The sequence below is a fragment of the Nomascus leucogenys genome, chromosome 8, assembly GCF_006542625.1.
Source record: "Nomascus leucogenys isolate Asia chromosome 8, Asia_NLE_v1, whole genome shotgun sequence".
Taxonomy (NCBI): Eukaryota; Metazoa; Chordata; class Mammalia; order Primates; family Hylobatidae; genus Nomascus; species Nomascus leucogenys.
This window is the reverse complement of record NC_044388.1, coordinates 269,055-292,053: the sequence shown is the minus strand read 5'-3', so window position 1 is coordinate 292,053 and position 22,999 is coordinate 269,055. Positions and strand designations below refer to the sequence as shown.

Here is a 22,999-nt window from a genome sequence, read left to right as displayed (position 1 = left end):
CACCACTATACCCAGCTAATTTTCTGTATTTTTAGTAGAGATGGGGTTTCGCCATGTTGGCCAGGCTGGTCTCAAACTCCTGACCTCATGATTCGCCCGCGTTGGCCTCCCAAAGTGTTGGGATTACAGGCATGAGCCACCGCGCCCGGCCTACCCTCTTTTATTTTTGAGACAAAGTCTCACTCTGTTGCCCAGGCTGGAGTGCAGTGGCGTGATCACAGCTCACCACAGCCTCAACTTCCCAGGCTCAAGCGATCCTCCCACCTCAGCCTCCTTAGTAGTTGGGACCACAGGTGCCAGGTACATGCCACCGAGCCTGGCTAATGTTTGTGTGTGTTTGTTTGTTTGTTTGTTTGTTTGTTTTTGTACAGACAGAGTTTCACCACGTTGTTCAGGTTGGCCTCAAACTCCGGGGCTCAGGCAGCCCACCTCTCTCAGCCTCCCAAAGTGCTGGGATTACAGGCATGTAATCCCATGAGCACCAAACCCAGCCTGTATTACCCTTAAAACAGAGACAACTGTTGATTTGCTGTGCAAATGGAGAATTACAGGAATAAATATAGTTGATAGATTTTTAAAAAAATAAGGTGATAAAGCTAAAAAAGAAAAAAAGAGGAAAAGAAAGAATGCTGGAGGTTCAGAGACAGCTGAGGTACTTTTCGCTGGGGAGTCAGGAATTCATTTTGCAGCAGTCATGGAGAGCACTGGGACATGGAGGGGACAGCAGGTCCCAGCTTGGAGGCTGCAGGAGAAAACAAGGAAAGTGCAGAGCTGAGCAGTGAGCACTGGCACCCACTCCTCACAGCGCCCCAGTTAAACAGGTATTATTTGCAGATAAAACAGTTCCAGACAGATGTGGCTGGCTCCAGGTCACACAATCCTCTGGAGGCCAAGTTGGGACCTGAAAGCAGATCTCCTCCCACTTCCACAGGTTGTGGAAAGGCAAGGATACAAGGCAGGGAGCACATCCCTGAGCGGGGCATGAGAGCCGAACGCTCTCCTTCCCTGTCCCTAAGCTCGCTCCTTGGCGGGAGAGGGGATAGAACAAAGGATGAACAGAGGACGGGTGAGCTGTCTGAAGTCTCCCCCTTGTGCACTGATCCCACCCTCTTTCAACAAAGACACTGTTCCCTCAGTTCCCCCTTCTCCTGCCTGATCCATTTCCCTCTCTGCTGGGTCACTCCCATCAGCTCGCAAATATGCTGTTATAGTTCCCGTTTTAGGAAAAAAAGCCCAAAATATATATATATTTTTGAGACAAGGTCTTGCTCTGTTGCCCAGGCTACAGTGCAGTAGTGTCCCCATAGCTCACTGCAGCCTCCACCTCCCAGGCTCAAGCATTCCTCCCACCTCAGTCTCTTGAGCAGCTGGGACTGCAGGCACATGCCACCACACCTAGCTAATTTTTTATTTTATTTTTTTTATTTATTTTGAGACAGAGTTTTGCTCTGATGCCCAGGCTGGAATGCAGTGTCACGATCTCGGCTCACTGCAATCTCTGCCTCCTGGATTTAAGCAATTCTCCTGCCTCAGCCTCCTGAGTAGCTGGGATTACAGGTGCCCACCACCGCGCCCAGCTAATTTTGGCATTTTTAGTAGAGACAGGGTTTTTCTATGTTGGCCAGGCTGGTCTTGAACTCCTGACCTCAGGTGATCCACCTGCTTTAGTCTCCCAAAGTGCCGTGATTACAGGCGTGTGCCACTGTGCCGGGCCCCAAAATAATTCCTGAATCCCCCTTCAGCTACATTCTATCTCTCTCTCTTTGCTTGCTTTTACCTTTTCTATGCTACTATTTCTGATTCCTGTCCTTCCATTTCCTCTTGAACCCCTTCCAAGCAGGCATTTACCCCCAACACTCCACTACCTTTGCCTCATAACCACACAGCTGAATCTGATGCTCTGCCCTCCTCTTGCAAAACCAGGGCCCTGCGCTCTCCTGGCCCCTGCTGCCCTCCCCTCCACAGCCTCTTTGCTGTCCTCCAATCACCCACTCCCTCCTAAACCCTGCGGACCTAGGGCTCAGTCCTGCAGCCTTCTTTTCCCTCTCCATAGTAAATCCCTGCATGATCCCATCCCATCTCCTAGCTTTGACCATCACCTGTGTATTGATGTTTCCTAAACATAGCTCTCCAGCTGAGATTTCTCCCCTGCACTCCGCACTTTATTCAACCTTCTTCCTGACATCTCCACTGGAATATTTAATTGGCATAATCAACATGCCCAAAAGTGAAACTCCGGGCTCCCACATCCGCAACCCAGCCCCTCCCTCAGTCTTCCCCACTGCAGGAAATGGCAGCTGCATCCTTTCTAGTTGCTCAGGCCAGAAACCCTGAGGTCATCCTTAACTTCTCTTTCACTCTTCAGAACAGCAAATCAGATTCTTCAACCACTTCTCACCACCTCCAGGGATGCTGTCACCTGGATGACAGCAGCAGCCTCTCTCTCTTTTTTTTTGTTTTGTTTTGTTTTTTGGAGACAGGGTCTCACTTTGCTGCCCAGACTGGAGTGCAGTGGCGTGATCACAGCTCACTGCAGCCTCGACCTCCCGGGCTCAAGCAGTCTTCCTACCTCAGTCTCCCAAGGAGTTGGGACCATAGGTGTGGTGAGCCACCACACCCAGCTAGTTTTTAAAATTTTTTTGTAGAGATGGGGGTCTCACTGTGTTGTCCAGGCTGATCTTGAGCTCCTGGGCTCAAGCAATCCTCCTTCCTTGGCCTCCAAAGGGCTGGGATTCCAGGCGTGAGCCACCATGCCCGGCCTCACTTCCATCTCACCTCCCCTTTTGTACATTGTCCTCTGTTAACACAGTTGCCAGTGTAACTCTTGAAAGCATGTTCCATAAGTCATTCTTCCACCAAAAGCTTCCGGTGGCTCCCATCTCACTCAGAATAAAAGCCAAAGTCCTCTCATTGGCATGCAGGGTCCTCATGGTCTGCTTCCATTACCTCTCGGCCTCACGTGCTGCCACTGCCCCTCCTCCCTCCCTTCCACACCCTGGCCTCCTCGCAGCTCCTCCCACCAAGCTGCCTCCCACCTCAGCGCCCCTGCCTCTGCCCTGTCTGGAGCACACCTTCCCTGGGCTCGCACCCTTCCTAGCATCAAGTCTCTGCTTAGCTGTTGCCTCGGCAGACATTGTCCCCTTCAACCTGATGTTCCCTGTAACACTCATCCATCAGATTATGGAACAACAGGTTGAAGGGGACAATCCTATTTGTTGCTTTATTGTCTGCGTACCCACTAGAAAGTTCATGAGAGCAGGGACTTTGTTTTGTTCACTGTTATATCCCAAGCATCTAGGACAGTGCCTGGCACGGAGTAAGTTCTAAATAGACTACAGGATGGATGGACAGACGGATGGATGGATGGATGGATGGATGGATGGATGGATGGATGGACAGACGGATGGATGGACGGATGGATGGATGGATGGACAGATGGACAGATGGATGGATGGATGAATAGACAGACGGGTGGATGGATGGATGGATGGATGGATGGATGGATGGATGGACAGACAGGATGGATGGACGGGATGGATGGATGGATGGATGGATGGATGGATGGATGGATGGACAGACGGATGGATGGACGGATGGATGGATGGATGGACAGATGGACAGATGGATGGATGGATGAATAGACAGACGGGTGGATGGATGGATGGATGGATGGATGGATGGATGGATGGATGAGCCCAGAGGCTTGAAATGGCATCTGTGTCCAAGTAAAGAAAGCAATCAGGGTGACTAAATTTGAGTCCACTTGTGATGGTGAGGGTGGCAAGGGGTGAAGCCAGGGAATCACCTCAGGAATGGATAGGGGAGGAGAGTCCAGAAGGGGCATTTGTGTCTGTGAACACCAGAGGAAAGTGTCCAGCCCCCAAAGGCACCTATCTCAGCCACCCAGAGACTCCACAGGGCCGCCTTCTCTTTAAATCTCTCTCCTTCTGTTACCCCCCACCCCATCAGGCCTCTGTGGGAGAGGACAAAAGGGGTGCTGGAATTCCCATCAAAGGCCTCTGGACACATGGTAAAGAGATCAGGGCCTCAGGATCCTGCTTCCTGGAGGTGCAGAGGCCGCCCCGCCAGTCTGGCTCCTCTCTGGGGTGGGAGGTGTGGTGAGGGGTGTGCTCTGGCTCTGGTCTCCTCATATGTCAAATGCCAAACAGCAGGAAGTTGGCCTGGGAGAAGCTGGCCAAGCGGCCCCCATCTGGGTTCTGTGTGTGCGTGCACACGCTGGCGGGAGGGGACAGCACAGAAATCCCTGCCTGTGTCCGCGGTCAGGGCCACAGCCAAGCTGTGACCATCTGTTGTTGTTCTGAGAGGCCAGGCCAGGGGCCCAGCACCCCTGAGGAATGAACCTTCCCTTTCACCCAGCCTTCTAGTTTTTGCAAAGAACTTTCATAGTTATCCATCGTTTTCGTCCTCACAACGTCCCTGCCAGATAGGCATTATTCTTCCCATTTTATAGAAGAGGAAATGGAGACGCAAGTGTGGAAAGAGATTCCCCCAAGGTCATACCAGCCGTAAGAGGGGAAGTGGGACTCAGCCCATGTGTCAGCAACTGCCTACCCCAGCCTAGGGGCAGTGATGCTCTCCAAGGTGCCTCAAAGCACAGGGTCCTCATTTCAAGCTCAAAATAAGCAGATCTCCAGGGCCAAGCTCTCAGGCACAGCCTCCCACCCATCCACTGGCTCAGCTCCTGCCCAACCCTCCCCCACTGCCCCCTCTTCCAGGAAGACTTCTTGGACTGACTCCCAAGGAAGTTCTTTAGATGCCTCAAAGTCTAGAGCTCCCTGCAGCCACTTCTTTCCCACTGTGACTGCCATGCTGTCCCTGAATGTTTATCTCCTCTGTGATCCAGGACCTCTTGAGGGCAGCCCAGTCACCCAAAGGAACAGATGACTCTCTAACTGCAGATGGCCCACACTGCATTTCCCTTCGAGGCAGCCCAGCAACCTGGGGAAGGAACACAGTGTGACGGGAAGAGTCCTGTCCAAGGCCACCAGCCAAAAAGGGGCAGAATTGGCACTTGCACCCAAGGACTTTGCTTCAGCCCTGAACACAGCCTCTAATCCTGTACTGTCCAATGACAGCCACTAGCCCCATGTAACTATTTAAATTTGCAGTCATTAAAAATTAATAAAATAAAAATTTTACTTCCTCAGTGGTACTAGCCACATTCCAAATGTTCAACAGCCGTATGTGGAAGTGGCCACATCACAGACACAGAAGCTTTCCATCACCACAGAAAGTTCTATGGGACGGAGCTGCTCTATCTTGAACTTCCATGGAGTCTCGCTTCTTTTTTTGTTTTGTTTTTTGAGACGGAGTCTCGCTCTGTCGCCCAGCCTGGAGTGCAGTGGCGCAATCTCGGCTCACTGCAAGCTCCCCCTCCCGGGTTCACGCCATTCTCCTGCCTCAGCCTCCCAAGTAGCTGGGACTACAGAAGTCTCGCTTCTTAAGGTCTTCAGGACTTCCTTCAGATTTAGCCTTCTTTTTTTTTTTTTTTTTTTTTTTTTTTTTTGAGACAGTTTCATTCTTATCACCCAGGCTGGAGTGCAGTGGCATGATCTCCGTTTACTGCAACCTCCACCTCCTGGGTTCAAGTGATTGATTCTCCTGCCTTAGCCTCCTGAGTAGCTGGGATTACAGGCATGCACCACCATACCTGGCTAATTGTTGTATTTTTAGTATAGACAGGGTTTCACCATGTTGGCCATGCTGGTCTCGAACTCCTGACCTCAGGTGATCCACCCACCTCAGCCTCCCAAAGTGCTGGGATTACAGGAGTGAGCCACCTCACCCTGCAGGCTTCTTTTCCTAGGATTCCCAGGCAGTTTTACAGCTACCCTGGACTGGAGCTTTCCCTAGAACCAGGGGAGGGAGGATGGGCTAGCTGAGTCAACTCCCTCTGCCCCAGCCCCGCCTGTCTGCCCTGCCTCAGGAGAGGAGGGACAGGCCGAGGAGGAGGAGAGGAAGGTAGGACAGGGCAGTTTGTCATCTGGCCTTTGGGCCACACTGCCCTCCCCCATCAGCTGCTCAACGCCCCTCCCCCATCCCACCCACCATCCTCATCCTCATCCAATCCCAAGGACAGATGGGGGCCAGCAGAGAGGGAGAAATGTGACCACAGTGAAAGCACTCTCAAGTGGTAACACAGTCTGGGGGTCACAGCTGTGTCCCCCGAGGCCTGGCCAGTCTCTCATGTCCAGCCTTGATGTCTGGTCAGGCCTGGGCTAAAGTGAGTCTCGGTGGGGGTCGGATACTTGAGAATCCTAAGGGGAGATGGAGGAATCTGTTGGTGCCGGATTATTCCAGCAGACACACCCCAGTTAGAAATGCAGTCACTCTTGTGGTCACTCATCCATCCATCCATTCAACACACATTGAATAAGCCCCCACCATGTCACAATGTAATAGGAGGATGTGGAGGTGGGCAGTGGACTTCCTAACCAGCTTGACCAGGTAGGGACATGGCTGGTGGGCTTAATCCTCGTCCCAGGCTAGATGAAGGTCCTTTGTCTCTGCCCAGTGGTCTGAGCAGGGTGGACACCTCCAGCCCCCTCCTCCCCTCACACAGGCGCACAAGCGGGTGGGTGCACAGACACACACACTCCCAGCTGCTGCCAGAAACCCCCCTCCTGTGGTCTCTCTGGCCAATCACAGCACTGAGGAGGAAGTCCCACTGTCCGGTGGCCCCCAGGGAGTGTATTAGCACATTTGAACCGCTCAACCTGCAACTGACAAAGCCTGGGGCCTTGGGAGGGGACACAGCAGGAGGGGTGGGGGCCTGTGGGGAGCTCTCCTCCCGTCTGCCTCTCAGGGGGAAGCTCAAGACTAGATTAAGCATTCTGGGGCACAGAGGAATTTGGGGGCCCCAGCTCCAGCCGTGAATAAGCGATCCATAAAATCCCAATTTACACACTCACTGATCAAACAGCCCATCTACTACCCCAGGAGGTTGGGGGTGGCTCCTGGGCCTCCTCTGCTCTCAAAGAAGGTCCGGGGGAGCTGGGAACTGGACATAGGATGCAGGCTCCCGATGTTTTCCCTGCAGACTCAGTCCCATTCCCAATCCCCATGAGGGGCATCCATGCCAAGGGCATGGGGCCTGCCGGTACCCCCTGTGACCTGGCTGCCTTGGCATGGGCTGGGGGGCTGCCTCAGTCAGGCAGCCATCTTTGTTCACCCTCTGTGAATAACAGCTCCTTTTTTCTCTTCTGTTGCCCTGGGGCCGCCAGGCCTGACTCCAACCTCATCAGAGCTGCTAATCACTGTTCCAGCTCTCCTCTCCTCCCCGCCCCCTTCTTCCCAACAGCACCTCCATATTTTCTCTGGACCCTCCGCCAGAAGCTGCCCTGGGATGCTCAGACCACCTTCCTTCCACTGTCTCATCTCACCCCAAAGCTAGGCAATATCCAGGAACACAAGGGGCTCCAGGCTGGTGCTCTGTCCCCAGCCCATCTTCTGGGAGACAGCAGGTAGAGAAAAATAGCCTTGTTATTGCCCTAGTCCCTGCCGCCAAAGAAAACACAGCGTGTCTCCCTCTTGCCTAGGTGTTTGCTCCCCTTGGTTAGGCTGCCTGCAATTTCACCAAGAGAACACCATTTTGGTTAACAAGGATTCTCTTTTAAGCCAAATGGAACCTCTGGGAGGCTCCAGGCTGTCAGCCAGTCACACCTCCAGGAGGATTAGCAAGGCTGATTCTCCTTCTCCTTCCCAGCTGCTCAAAGTGAGCTGCATGGGCCACTAGAAGTGTTCGTGGAGGCCGGGGAAAGCGAGTCTTTGGGGCTGGGAATTGCCCACCACACCACATCCTACTTCTCACTACACATGAGCTATGTTGGAGCAGGTCAGAGATGGACGTCAGCTCCTGGGCCCTGGGGGAAGAAAGGAGTAAGGGCTGCCCTGTCTCTGTGCTTCCCAGAGGCCACTGCGCACTGGGCTGGGGGCTGGATCTCCACTGTCTCATTCAGTCCCCTCAGCAGGCTGCTGGGAGGATTGTGGTGTGAGCCTGCTCTACGGTGAGACACACTCCTTCCCTTCTCCACTTTCTCCACTTCACTGGCTGCTCCAGGTACCCCACCCCAATAGAGCCTGGACCCATTAGTAACCTGGGTAAGGCAGGTGTCTGAAGGGCAACCTGAAAGACTGACCCATGGCTTGCAGGGGTCTCTGAGCCCAGTCAACAAGCCCTTCCCCCCTCCCATGACTCAGGCATTGCAGGGAGTGAGCACTGGCTTCAGAGTCAGCCTCTGAGATGTGGAACAATGTCTTGATCTGTTTCCTTCATTGTGAAATGGGGGGTGGAGAGGCAGCATCCCCCTCCCAGGCTGGCCTGAGGGCAGTGAAGGAGAGGTGGAACTTCCCTGACTGGCTGGAGGGGCCACCTGTGCAGGACCCAGGGCAGGCTCCAACTCGCTCCTAGAGACTGGCTAGGTACAGCGGCCTGGGAAAGAGGTAGGGGGCTGCTCTCCAGGCCCAGAAGGACCCGACTGGTTTGACAGAAGACTCCAAAGAGAAAACGCAATCCTAGAGCTGCCTGCGGGGCCCCAGAAGAGCCCTGCCTTGCAGGAGTGCGTTCCCTGTCCTGCCCTGACCAGCTGACCATCGCTGAAAATGCAGTCCCAAACCACAGCTTCCCAGGATGTCCTCGCCTGACCCCTGGCTGCTCTGACCTGTGTCCTGGGACATCTGTCACCAGCCTCTCCTCTGCTAATAGAGGGAGGAGCACCAGGGCCCTCCCATGACCCCCCCAGCCCACCCTCTGCCACTTAGAAACTGCCAGGCAAGTCTCATGCTCCTGCTTCAGGTCCCTCTTGACAGCCCACTGTGCCCAGACATAAGTTGATCTTGAGCCACATTCTTCACTGTCCCCGGGAATCTTAACAGGAGATGTAGGAATCTAGGTGAGAATCTTAGAACCCTCTGGGAGGTCTAAGACCTCACACTTAACATGCCCAAGGAAAACATCTCCACCTCCTCTCCCCTGATTCCATCTCTTCAGCTAGGCTGGAAACCTAGGAGCCCTGTGTCTGTCTCTCTGGCCTCCACTCATCTAGCTGGCCATGAAGTCAGGTTAACACTCTCTCTCTAAAACAACCCACAGCTCTCATGTTCCCCACCACAGCTGGCCCCACCTCTGAACTCTGCCTCTGTTCTCTGCTTTCCTAATCCTTCTTCTATATGGCTGCTAGGGTGGTCTTTCTGTCTAAAACAGAATCAGCTTCCTACCAAGCACGGAGACGATGCTAAACCCTTCAGCCTGGCACCAGAGGTGGATGAGTCTGTCCTTCCTTCCAGCTTCGGGCCGCTTCCAGCTCCTCCAGTCACATCAGCCCATTCTCTCTGAGGCTGTTCCTGTCTCCCTCTTTGGTGCCCCAAAGCATGTTCCGGGCACTTCTGCCCTTCCGCTCCAATGCCCAATGTAGAGGTGACATCACTTGTTAACTAGGTTCCCATTCCCTCCGCTGCTCAGCCAGCCCCTGTCTGTGAGCCCTGGTGCAAGTAGCTCTCTAGCCCTTTCTGCAGCTCTCTCTCTACCCTGACCCGCTCCTTCCCAAAGTCCCCTCCCTCAGAAAATATTCCCTGACACACAGTGGTAGAAAGAGCAGGGCCACTGGGAACGAGGATGACCTGGACTTTTTAGTGATAGTCATGACTTTTTGTCAGCAATTATTTTTTAAAAAGATGACTTGTTTTTTCATTGAGGAACAGGGATTTGCAGTTGACTCTGCGCTTTGCCCTTTCCGGAGTCAGTTCCCCTCCCTGAGGCTCTGTTTCTAGCACACAGCGCAGCCTCACACCTGTGCACTCAGTGAGCGGGCACGGCGGGGACGGCGCAGGTGCTCAGTGGAGGCCGCCGTGGACTGTCCTCTGTCCACTTGGGGTGCCCCTGTGATCTGGGGCTGGTGAGGTCCTTCCAGTGCCTGTGTCTCCTCTTGGGTCTGCATCTGGGGCTCCTCTGCTTGGGACTTGGCCCTGCATGGGCGTGAGATGGAGGGTGAGGCCAGAGCTCTTCACCACTTTCAGCCTTAGGCCCCTTTCACAGTCTGGAAAACCTATGACCTGTTCTCAAAAACACTTTCTCAATGCATAAAGGAAAAATACATGGGACTACGAAGGGAATTAATAACATTGGCTGGGCACGGTGGTTCATACCTGTAATCCCAGCACTTTGGGAGGCTGAGGCAGGCGGATCACCTGAGGTCGGGAGTTCAAGACCACCCTGACCAACATGGCGAAACCCCGTCTCTACTAAAAATACAAAATTAGCTGGGTGTGGTGGCACATGCCTGTAATCCCAGCTACTTGGGAGGCTGAGGCAGGAGAATTGCTTGAACCCAGGAGGCAGAGGTTGCAGTGAGCCAAGATCACACCATTGTACTGCAGCCTGGGCGACAGAGCAAAACTCCATCTCAAACAAAAACAAAAACATTGGAATACAGTTATCTGCAGGAACTGCTTGGGGTCATGGACCACAAGGCTCAGCCCAAGAGCCTAGAGTCTCCTGGAGGGCCCCACACTTGCCCTCCCTGTAGCCAGTTTTAGGATCCAAGGTTGACTTGAGTCTGTTTGGGTGGCATGTGGCCTCCGAAAGGCTTAAGCTTTAAAATCTGGGTGATCTTGCATGCCCTGGCCCCAAATGTGGCCCCTTCCCATGCATGGGGGTGGGAGAGAGACATGCCCCCACAGGGCCAGGCCTTACCAAAAGCAAGGAAACAGGCCCAGGCAGCCTACCCAGGAGTCCCCAGCAACTGCCTCAGCCCCTTCTGCCCTCTTCCCAGCCCTGGGGGGGCTGAGCCGAGTAACTCCAGCTATGCAGCCTGGCCGGTCCACCTGGGTGTGAGTGGGCAGGGCTGTCCTCAAGGGGGTGGCCCCCCACACCTGCAGGGCCACAGGGACACAGAGGGAAAAAGATACTGGGGGAGGGTGCTAGGAAAACCACAGCAGCTCCTGTCTGCCTGCTCCCGTATGGGATTCTCAACACAAGCCAAGTACGGCCCTGAGTGCTTCACACACATCAGTTCATTTAATCTGAGCGAGGACGTTATTCCCATGTTGCAGGTGAGGAAACTGAGGCTCGATTAACTTGTCTAAGTCACCAAGCTGGGACAGATGCCACCCCCAGCAGTCTTGCTCCAGATACTTCTCTGCCTGCCACAGCAGGTGGTGGTGTTCCCATCGAACAGCTGAGAAAACCGAGGGAGCAGTTGATTCCCACACTCTTCCTCAACCTCCCCTGCTGCCCCAGCCCTCCTTTCTTGAACCCCCTCCCACACTTAGCCACCAACCCCGGAGCTTAGCATATCTCAAACTTGTTCTCCTGGAACCAAATAAATCCTTGCCCAGGTCTGAGAGGCGCTGGCCTCAGGGCTAGGACCCAGGGCTCTGGTTAGGGTCTCAGCCAGACTCTGCAGAGAGATATCAGAAAGGATGGCAAGCCTGAGACTGCGCTCAGAGGAGTGGGGAGGAGAAAGGCTCCCGAGGACCAGACCTCTGCACGACCCACTGTGGCGGCCCCTGCAGCTCTGCACAGCCCCTCCTCCCCTTTTCCTCAAAAGAAGCAAATCCTCCATGAAAGATTTTTGGCTTCACAGAAGGACTTGGCCCCATCTGAGAACACGTGAGCCATCTCTAGAAGTGCTGAGTCCCCATCAGAGGAGGCACTCAGCACCAGAGAATGCCTTTCCCGGGAGGGGCACTGCCCGGTAGGTGGAAGGGCTCTCCCGTCCTCTCCACAGTTCTTCTCTGATATCTAACGATCACTACAAACTCAACAAGTCCCAGAATGGACTCTTGACCTCCTCCTACCTCAGCCTCCCAGCTGCCTTCCCCATTTTAGGCAGCTCCTTTTTTCTCAACAAGGGGCTCAGTCCCCAAAACTTAGGCCTGAAGAGGGCCACAGTACGGAAGACGATGGTACAAGAATGGCCAGCCCATGCCGGACAGTGTGCCTGGAAAGGAAGCCCCTTCCTAGAGGAGCGAGGACCCGGCCACTGATGAAATGCTGATTCTCCAGAGAGCAAGGAGGAAGGTGCAGTTTCTCCTGGTGTCCAGAGAGTTCCCAGGGAGCCCCTTTGCTCCAGCAGAAGCCAACAGACAGGCTGGGTGGGGAGGGAGCCGCATGATATGAGGGCTGGGGAAGCGGGATCCTTTTTCAGGTATAACCTAAATCCTACCAGTTTTCTTTCCCCACTGGCCTGGAAAGAACAAACACCTCCAGATTCTTAAGCATCCAAGGGTCAAATAGGGCAGTCGGCTGCAGGTGGACCCTCCCCAAGCAGTGGCCCTTGTCTCACTTTGCTTCTAATGCCCACCAACACAGCCTCCCCCAGGAAAAGGCAATCTGCTGAGGACTCCTCGGAGGCAAGCCCCTGCTGTCAGATGCTGGTCCTCCCCCTTACAGCCTCTGAAACCTGTCCTGTACCCTCGCCATAGCCCAGAGGCTGCCATTCCCCAGCTCACATGCCCTCTGTGGCTTCCTTCTGCTTAGAGAATGCAGGGACAGTGGTCCTAAAAGCATAGACTGTCCCTTTGCCTCTTCGCTGGTCCCCAACATCTTGTGAGCTCCTTGAAGGTGGCACCACATCAGAAAATAATGGTTGCTGGATGAATAGCTGCCTGGATAAAATATTCAAGGCCTCACAGCCATAATACATGCTAGGCACTTGTGGCAAAGCAACACCAAATCTGGGGGCCACCCTTGGGCTCTCCCTGGCCGTGTGGGAGGCTGCAGGTGGTTAAGGAAGCCAAAGCATAAAAGCCCCAGCTCAGAGCCTGGTCCATAGGTGTCCACTGCATGTGTGGGGAGGCCCAGGAAGGCCAGTCCTGGCTGGGCACTCGCGGGAGCAGCTGAGGTTCACCCAGAGCCTTGCACAGTACTGGACACAGTGCATAGGTGCTCAACACAGGTTTGTTAATAGTAAGTGAAGTCTCACGGCTCATGTCTGTAATCCCAACACTTTGGGAGGCTGAGGTGGGCAGATCACTTGAGGTTAGGAGTTCGAGACCAGCCTGGCCAACATGGCAAAACCCCATCTCTACTAAAAATACACACACAAAAAAAAAACATTAGCTGGGCATGGTGGCATGCACCTGTAGTCCCAGTTACTCAGGAGGCTGAGGCATGAGAATTGCTTGAACCCAGGAGGTGGCGGTTGCAGTGAGCAAAGATCATGCCACTGCACTGCAGCCTGGGTGACAGAAGAGACTCAATCTCAAAAAAAAAAAAGAGTCAATGCAGGCTGTTTGTCACATCTTCACATCCATCCCTGATTAATCACAACACTGGGCTGGGAACCATGTGGCCTGAGTCTGCCCTGGCAGTGAGAGGGGACAGAGGAAGGTATGCTGCTACCTTCCAGATTCCTGCAGGCATCAATGCTGCTTCTCCTCCCATCCACCTGCCCACCCTCTCTCTGCCCTGACTCCATGTTGGAGGCGGCTTCAAATATGGCCTGGAAGGCTGGTGGCAATGGCTCACACCTATAATCTCAGTCCTTTGGGAGGCCAAGATGGGAGGATCGCTTGAAGCCAGGAGTTCAAGATCAGCCTGGGCAACATAATGAGACCACCGCCTCTGCAATTTTTTTTTTTTTAAGATGGCCTGGGCAAGCACTGCTGTGGGCCAGGACTTTCATACACACATATCCTTTCCCCATCCTCACTCCTATGCCAGAAGGTCGTTCTCTGGAGTCCCTGGGCCCTGAGTCACTAAGCGGGTCCCCAAGGTAGGCTTCAGAATCAAAGGGGCAGACTATTTGAAACCAGGGCCACATCACCATTACATGAGGTTCTTATCCCCATTTTAGAAATGATGAAATTGAAACCCAAACAGATGAAGTCACTTGTCTGGAGTTACATCTGATTAGCAGCAAGGTGTTGCTGAAGCACAAGGCTTGGTCTCTAGGGTAGGGGTCATGACTGGTCATCATAAGATGGGGTTGGGGCTATGGAGGCAGGCCATGGCCACTGTCCAGCTCTCCCACTCACTGAGAACCCCCACTCTGCCTCCAGCCCTGAAGATGAATATTCCAAAGGCTGACACTGTCCATACCTTGGTACTAAAGGAAAAGACAGAAGGCACTCAGGGGGTTCGCACTGCAGTCCCCTTTCCTTGGCTAAGCAAACTTGGGAAATGCCGGCCTCAACAGTAACCACAGCCCTGAACACCTGCACCTAGAGTCATTCAAGACTAGGACTCAGGTCTCCCAGCTCTGACTCCTTTCATCCTCACAATATCCTGCTTAGGAGGTGGACACCATTCTTCACTCTATTTTCTCACCTCACAGATGAGATACAGAGTGTTTAACAAGTGTGTGGAAGCGTTAACTATGATTCATCAAGATGCTTATGAAACTGCTTGGAGAAGAGCAATTGCCACTTGTTCCTGGAGACAAGTGGACCCTTAAAAAAAAAAGCTGGACAGCCTCTCTCCAAGCCACATAGTCAGAGATGAGATGACCAGCCCAGACCCTGACCCAGCCAGTGTGAACTCTTCCCACTTAAATGCTATTATCTGGCCAGGACTCCCCGACTCTCCCCCAGCTCCCACTGCTACCATTGCTGACCCTTAGGACCCTGCCTTCCCCTCCCCCTGCCGTCGGTCAAAGGCCTAGCACCTTGGTCTCATACCCCTGGTCCCTTGGTTCTGGCGGTCCCACTGCCAGTAATAAGGCTGTGGAGTGAGCACTGAGTGGGGAGGTCAGGAAACCCAGGCTGCAGGCATGACTCTGCCCTCAGCACATCAGAGAGGGCTGGACTAGGGTGAGGGTTTCTTGACATAAGGTCCCCATGGGCTTCAGGGGATCCAAGAACCCTCTAAAGCAGAATGCAAAGTCTAGTGTCGATTAATGGAAGTGCATTTTTCTGGGGATGGCTTTCATCAGTGCCTCCAAGGGCTCTGTAAATCAAAAAAAGTTATGGACCCCCAGAATGGGTAATCTTGGAGGCTCCTTCCATGCCCTAGTATTCCTGGGTTATATATGGGTTTAAACGTGAAGTACACTCCCCATCCTTCAAGGCCAATTCACTGGCTGCTCTGGGAAGCTCTAACAGATTTCTTGCTTCTTTGACTGCAGGGGAAGGCTGGGAACCCAACGCCACAGAGCCTGGCAGGGTCTGTCTGCCCTGATCTCCCTCACCAGACAGCCAGCTCCCAAAAGGGGGCAGGATCAGCCCAAGGCTAGGGTGGCAGATGCCAGCACCCCATGCTTGACCTCTTGTGGCTCACCGCCCCCCCCCAACAGTCTCTGTCCCCTGAAGGGGGTCTCAGGGCTGCAGAGCACAGGGGCACCGGGGCCTGGAGTCCACATCTCCCTGCTGCAGCCCTGGAGCTTCACAGAGCCATACTCCTTCCAGGAACCTGGTTTTCATTAAATCTGGTAAAGGAGTCGATAACCGCCAAGTCCAGAAGAGGCAAAGTTCTGCTAGAAGGCACAGGGAAGGTGAGGGAGACCAGCCTGTCTCTTGCCCTCCCTGGCTGACCGACGGCAGGGGGAGGGGAAGGCAGGGCTCCTAAGGGTCCAGCAATGGTAGCAGTGGGAGCTGGGGGGAGAGTCGGGGGAGTTCTGGCCCAGATAATAAGCAATTGTTAATGTGATCCATATGGATCCTGACTGGCCTCTCTGTTTAACAGAATGATAATGGCAGGGAAAGAATGCTGGTCTGTGGGGAAGGGAAGGGGCAAAGTCCTCCCCGGACTTGGGGGGGTGGGGTAGGGTCACGGGGAAGAGGAGGAGGCGAAGAAGGGAAAGGGAGAGGAGGAGCCCCACCCAGGGGTCTCCACCACCCAAGAGCACAGAGCTGTTTACCTGAAGGTGGCCAGATTCCATGCTATGCAGACTGCCTGGCTAAAGGCCCTTACAAAACCCCTTTTATTCAGCCAACCAATATTTATGGAGCACCCACAAGGTGTGAAGCCCTGTGGCAAGCCCAGTGGGGGCAGGGCCAGGGAGTACATGCTCCATTTCAGTCAAAGCCCACAGTGGACCCTGCCACAAAGGCGTAAGGGAGCACAGGTGCAGGCTACGGAGGGAGGAGCAAGTGACAGAAGCTCGGGGCTGGGGAGGTGATGCGGAGAAGGCGCGCATCCGAGTTGGGCCCTGAAGAATAAGGAGGTTGTGGAAAGACAGGGACAATGGGGAAGGCATTTGGCTGGAGGAACAGCGGGAGCAAAGGCACAGAGGCGTGAAATTGCGTGGAGAGAGCCCTAGATCTCAGCAATAAAGCTGCAGCCCAGGCAGGGCAGGGAGGGGAGTCCTGATCCATAAAAAGCTGTGGCCATGAGTGAGCAGAAGAAAGGCAGGAAAGGGCTCTGCCACGCCACACTCAGTCTGGGTGGCTCTCCCCAGCCTTCCCCCAGGCTGGTGCTGGAATTGACAGTCAGGGGATCCTCAGCCCAGCCCTCAGCCCTACCACGGCCAGAGAATCGGGCAGGGCCTGGGAAGCCAAACTCATTTCTGTGTCTCTCAGCCCCTTCTTTTTCTTCTTCTGGGGCGGGGGTGGGGGCAACAGGAACCCCCCCGAGGAATGCGGGTCATCTAGGCCTCCCCAGGAGCAACTCCTCTGCCCCACACAGCCCAATTCCCTTTGGCCCAAAAGGGCTTCGCCCAGAAGATATTACAGCGAGGACACGAGGGTCGCTCCCGTCTGCCTTGGATGCCAATGGAATCAAGTGGAAAGAAATGAAATGGTGTTAAACATGGCAAAGAGGATTTACGAGGCCTGTCACCCGTCCAGCCCAGCCACCCCGGCAAGCCCCGCCCCTTTCCCCGCCCACCCCAGGAAGTCCCGCCCCGCCCCCTGCCCACGGCTCGCGCGGCCGCCCGGTACCCGCGTCCCACAGCTGGGTGGCGGCGGCACCACAGCACCGGGCTGCCCGGCGCGCCCGTCCCTGGGGGCTAAGGCACAGCGGGGAATGGCGTCGGCTCCGGACTGAGAGGCTCGGGGAGGCTTTAGGAGGATGCTATGGGATTTCGGGGTAGGCTCCTGGAGGGTCCGGGACTCCCTCTGCAGGGTCAGAGGGCTTCGCACTGTGGCATCTGCGGGCCCAGCCCACTCCAGAGAGACTGGGCGACTCCACAGGGATGGCCCCACGGCCCAGGAACCGGGAAGCCCCCCTGCGCCGTAAGCCCAGAGCTGGGCTGGAACCTGGTCCCCACTCCTCGCTGCCGGGCGGAGAGCGGGAGACCGCTCCGCCGCCACAGCCCGTGCGGACGACAACACAAACATTCTTCCGTCCTCTATTCTCCTCCAAATTAGGTATCCATGGAGACAGGGCCGGCAGCCTGACAGCCCTACGGCCTAATCCTGATTTAGTGACCGTCCCTTTAACAGCCCACCCACCCGTCCACCCACCCCTGCGCTCCGGGCCGCCGCTGGGCGCAGGGTCCAGGCCGCGCGCTCTCTGCCCCGCGCAGACCCCTTCCCAGGCCTCCTCCTCCGGCGGGGGGCAGGGGGACCAGCGGGGCTGGGGAACGGGACCAGCATTTGCTGATCACCTACAGGGCTCAACAATCTGCGAAGGACCCTCTGCAGAGGGGGGTTGCTAGCATGCGAATCTCCGTGTAGAACAAGAGGGGGCTCTTGCGGTGGGGAAGTTTGAGGGGCCCTCTCTCTGGAGAGCTGGCCGCTCCGGGGGTCCCCCTCGTTGCCTGTAGCCCCAGGGTGAAGGTGAGTACAGCCTCCTACAACCCCCTGACTCTGAGACGCGGGCTCTGTTCTCCCGGGCCAGGGGAGAAGACATGAAGAGGGTGGGCGTTAGGGGCGCGGGGACCCTAAGTAGCCTCGGTCTCCTGTCACTGCCCCGTCACCATGCTGGGGAATCTCCGGGCCAGTAACCCAGCCCCCACCCCTCCCACACACACTGGGGCCGCTGGACAAAGACCTGACGGAGTGGGAGGGGCCTGCGGGCCGGCCCTCGGGCTCCGGACGCTGGATCCTTCTGGGACCCGAACCCGCAAACCCTGGCTCCCCACCCCCAGGCCAGCAGACGCCCCCGAGCCGGCTGCTCGCTTTCGCTGCAGCCTCCGCACCAGAGGGGGCTGCGAGACGGGTGCCCGTCGGCGGCCGGGCGGCGATCCCCTGCTCTTCCCGCCCCCTCCCCCCGGGAAGTGACCCTCGGCTCCCACGTACCCGCTAGGGTCTCTCGCCGGCCCTGCCCTCCGACCCCCGCCGAGTTGAACCCCGCGACCCGCAGCCCCCGCCCTCTCCGCCCTCTCCGGCCCCGCGCCGGCGGACAAAGCTCCGGACACCCTGACCGAACGGTCACCTCCCCCCGCCCCATCCCGGCCCGCCCGCGGCCCCGTACCTCGGCATCACGGCCGCGTCCTAGGTGAGTGTGCGCGGCCTGGGGGCGCGTCCGGCCCGGGGACCGGGGCGGCGGCGCGGGCCGGGGGCGACAGGCCTGGGCTGGGGGGCAGTGGCGCTCACCATCCTGGAGCCGCTGCTGCTGCGGCTGCTGCGGCCGCCGCGGGCGGGAGCGGGACTGGGCAGTGGGGGTGGCCGGACAAGGGGCGGCCCCGGCTCCCCCCGCAGGCAAGACCCCCCACCCCCACCCCCGCCTCCCCTCGCCCGCCCCCAGCGCCCTCCCTCGCAGGCCCTAGCTCCCCTCCCCTTTCCCTGCTCCTCCCTCTCCTAGTGCCCCTCTCTTCCCCCAGCTCCCGCCCCTTCTCTGGCCCCTCCACTCCCGGCTTCTTCCCCGCCCTCCCCCCCCTCGCCCCCGCCCCGCCCCCACCTCCCCTGGGCCTGCCCAGCCCCTCCTCGCCACCCTCCCGGCTGGCCCCGCCCCCTCCCGCCCCTGGCTCTAAAATAAATTAGCCACAGAGGGGAAAAAAGAGCAAATGACCCTCGGTGTGGAGAGTGTCCTTCGCCACTCTCAGACCCGTCCGCCCCGCCTCTCTCGGCCGTCGGAGCGGGAAGTTGGGGCAGGGGTGGGGGTCGGGCCGGCGGGTAGGGGTGGGGGACGGCCCGGGGACGGGGCCGAGGCCGGGACTGAGCAGCCCAGCCCGTCGAGCGCGTCCGCTGGATGTGGGCGGCTTCCTGGGTCGAAGGGCAAAGGGGAAGGCAGCCGGCCTGGGCCCGCCCCGTCCGCGGGCCGCCCCAGACCCCCTTTCCCAGGACTGCCTTGGCCCCCTGGCCACAGCCTGGAGGACTCTTGCTCACTTCCTCCGCCCCCAGGTGAGCTGAGAACCCACTGCGCGCGGGACTCTGCTGCGCCTGCCCTCCCGGGCTGCAGAGGGCAGGGCGCACCGCCAGGCAAGGCCGCGGCTCTGCGCTGATGCCACTCGGGGAGCGGGTGGCTGCGGGGGAGGAGGGCGAGCACTGGACGGGGGCAGCGGACTGTAGGGTGTGAGATCTAAACAGAGGGCTCCACTGGAGGGCTTCCCCAGAAGGCGGCAGTCACACTGGGCCAAGCAGGATGACTGGCAGGAAGAAAAGATGAGGGATGAGTCCCAGACCTCTAGTCCACTGAGAGTGTCCAAAGACATCCGTTCAACAGATACATACTGAGTGTTAACTTTGTGCCAAACGTTGGACTGGGCACCAGGGATACCCAAGAGAGTCCAAGAGGCACAGCCCTGTCTTCCTGGAGCTCCCAGTCGAAGGGTAGACAGAATTCTGCCCAACACACACACACTCAGGGCTTCATGAGGGATAAAGGCCAGGAACCGGCTTTGCCCCAGGAGAAGGGAGGAGGAGGGCTGTGCTGATGATGGAGGGTCCAGAGAACCTTCCTGATGTTGAGCCTCCAGAGGTCCCAAGGCAATCGTGTTTCCACCCAAGGGCAGTGCTTCAGGGTCCTCTCTCCTGAGAGCTTGTTTTCCTTTCGAGTGGCTGCCTAGCCTGAGTGTCAGTAGGGCAAGATTGGCTCTCACCCACTAGCCTGTAGAACTCCAAACACTACCCCCTCCCTTCTTCTAATGCAGATTCCCCTGCAGGCTCTAGGGTCTGACAGATCTGGAGCACTCCTTTAGGTGCCACTCGGGAAAACAGAAGGGGAGGGCCTCAGTAGCTCCCACTTCTTTCCCAGCCCACATATGGAAGCAACCAGCACCTACGCAGGTTCTGGAACTTGCCAAGGTCAGTGTCTTCTCCATCTCCAGAATTCTCTCTTCCTTGCCACTCCACACCCCCAGGGCCCTGCCCTGGCACAGGAGGAGGGATGTGTCAAGGCTCAGAGTGCTAGAGTAGCCCCTGGCTTCAGAATCCGGCAGGATGAAGGGAGCCACAGCCACCATGCTAGGAGACTGGAACCCTTGCTGGAGGGACAATCCCAGGATACCAGCTGGAAGGAACTCCTTGAATATTTCCTTATTGTTGGAGCACTGGAGGCCCAGAGAGGAGAAGTGACACACTTGGGGTCACACAGCAAAGCTGGATCTAGAATCCACTGCACTGTTTCCACCCCTACCTGTCAGGTTCCCCGAGAGCCAGAGACAGGAACTAAGGGAAAGACTAATATCCTCATGAGCTGGGTGCCTCAGCCAGCAGGATTAGTGCCAGGAAGCCAAGTATGGCATTGCCAATGGGGATCCTGCTCCACCACGCTCCAGGGAAGGGGGGATGACAGGAGTGGGGTTGGACTGAGGGGCTCAGCGTGAAGGAAGGAATTGATCATGCACTCCCCTGGAACGGGGATCCAGTTCTCCTTCATCTTCTAGGAGTCCGGGAGTAAAGGAAGGACAAGCTTAAAGCTAAGGAAGGCCTCGCTAGTGAGTTGGTGGAAGACACCAGCCTGCTGGAGAAGGCTGGACTCCAGGGGCAAGGCCAGCAGCTTGGCAGTACTGAGTTGTTTCCAGTGGGCAGACTGCTGTGGGTGACATTAAGAGGTTTAGTTAGCAGGTGGGGGTGAGGTTGATCACTTCACCCCTCCACCTCCCACCCTGCACCAGTGCTCAGGCGATGAAGTGTGGCTGCCCCTCCCAGAGCTCATTAAAGTCCTGTTAATACATCATCCAGCCTCCTGGGCTGACAAATCCTCCGTCCTGGCAGAAGGCCGTTCATCACATCTCTACCTCCTGCCCTCTTGGGCGGGGCCCTGAGAGACTGATCTCTGAGGACTCTGGGCGGACCTCACTCCTGGCTGTCCCCAGTCAAGGGCTCTGTGCCCTGAGAGCCCCTGCTGAGGTGGTTGTGATCATCCCCAGGCAGGTCAAGTGCCTGGCAACGGATTGGATAATAACAGAGGTAATGATGGTGGTAATGTGTGGCTTCTGCAGAGGGCCCTCCATTCTTTCCCAGCCCTTTTGCTGGTATCACATCCAAGGTGGAGAATCCCACCCCCATCCCGCCCCCAGGGGAGACAGGTGCTATGCTTGGCTGTGTGGCTGAGTGCAGGCACCTGCTGCGGGCGCATGCCTGTGGGTGTGCAGCAGAAGTGTGGGAGTGTGTGACCTTCCTGGTCCAGAGACCTGCAACAAGGGCTTTCTAAAAACATTAAGAAGAAAAATAACTCCATGGGTCTAGGGAGAATCAGCACTAAGGATTTTGGAGGGAGGGGGGAGAGTTAGAGGGAGGAAGTAAAAGCTAGAGAGAGAGGGCGGGAGGAGCAAGTAGGGTGAGGAGGAAGGAAAGAAAAGGGCCCCGGGTTGGGGGAAGGATGGGGTGGGGGGAGGAAGGGAGAAAGAAATGGAAGAGAGGAAGAGGAAAGGGCGGGGAGGCCTTTTTGTGGTCCTCTGGACTGGCCACTCAGGAGTCATTATGAGCAGGAAAGGAAGGAAATGTGTCCTGGCTTGGGGAATTGGGGTGCGTGCCCAGAGGGCACCACACCCAGCTGGGCTTCCCCCCAACCACACTTGCCCGGGACTCAGGCTGCTGTCCCCACAAATGGAAGTTCTAGCCCTTCTCATTCTTGCTGTTTGCCCATCAAGGCCCAGTTCCCAGTGCCTCCCCAACCCTGATCAAACCACCTCCAAAACTCTTACTCTTCATGAATGTATACCAGCTTTGCCTTCCCACTGTGCTACAAGCTGTGTCTGGTCTGGATCCTATCCCCACCCCACATCCAGCCTAGGAGCCCTCGAAAGCCTGTAGGCAAACTAGAAAACATGTTCCTCCCTCTATGCAGCTCAGACTTGGGAGGAGGAGCTGGGTGGGTATCAGTCACCACTAACTCCTTGGGGCCCAACACTTGGCAAGGACCCTGATACCTCGCTTCCAAAATCGTTGCCCCACACATGGCCCTGCTGTTTGTTCTGTGAGCAGAGGCACATCCTGCACCATCCTGCAGCACAGCTTTTCAGCCAGCACCCCAAACTGATCCCACGATGTACCTTACAGTCACACAGAAACTCTCACTAAACATGCATACCTTTTTAATACCTCAGAATCTTTCTGCCTGGAATCTCATTTCCCTACTCTGCCTGGTGAGCTCCTATTCATCCTTCAGAACCCAACTCAGGTATGCCCTTCTCTGTAAAGTCTTCCCTATCTGTCCTGCATCCTAACAGAGCACTTCCAATCTTTTGTCCCCCCCAGGTTCTAGGGGTTGAGCCCACTCCACCCTGTCCAAAGGCAGAAGCCTCCCCCAAGTCGTGCATGATCCGCCCTCTAACATGCGAGCCCATCTGGAACCTCTGGAATCCTACTGGGCTTCTTTGCTCCCTAAAGCTTACAGACCCAGGGCAAAATAGGGAACTGCAAATCCAAGTGGCCCAGCGGTCTCTCCACCCCCACTCTGCCCTCTCTGGGCCTGAGCCTGACAAGAGATTCCCAGCACATCTGGTTGTACTTAAATCATCCAGCACTACTGGAGTAGGTTCCCTGCTTCTCTCCCTTCAGCCCCAACCTCCTCCCCTTCCTAAACCAGCCTTCCAGGTCTCTCCTCCAGCATGCCTTCCCTAACTCGCCCAGCCTCGGTATCTGCACCCCACCCTTGAACCTCCACCTCTTTGGGCCTGGAGTCTGCCAGGGTGTGGAAGGGAGGGTGTGTGCTCAGCATGACTCAGTGTGTAGAATCTCATCCTTCCCGAGCATTGGTTCTAGATAGAAA

The 22,999-nt window shown here is 56.4% G+C and overlaps 1 protein-coding gene and 1 non-coding gene across 2 annotated transcripts in view; one reads left to right on the top strand and one right to left on the bottom strand.

The window, feature by feature from the left end:
* FIGNL2 (fidgetin like 2) overlaps nucleotides 1-18,345 on the bottom strand; it is a 28,335-nt gene extending 9,990 nt beyond the window's left edge. The window contains exon 1 of the mRNA XM_030816523.1: nucleotides 18,317-18,345. The gene's annotated coding sequence lies outside the window, so the exon portion shown is untranslated. The remainder of the gene's footprint in view (nucleotides 1-18,316) is intronic.
* LOC105740116 lies at nucleotides 17,882-22,521 on the top strand. Its single transcript, XR_004031248.1, has 3 exons — nucleotides 17,882-18,340; nucleotides 20,039-20,088; nucleotides 22,486-22,521. It is a non-coding gene; the product is annotated as an uncharacterized LOC105740116 (transcript).
* Nucleotides 22,522-22,999: the final 478 nt, after the last annotated feature.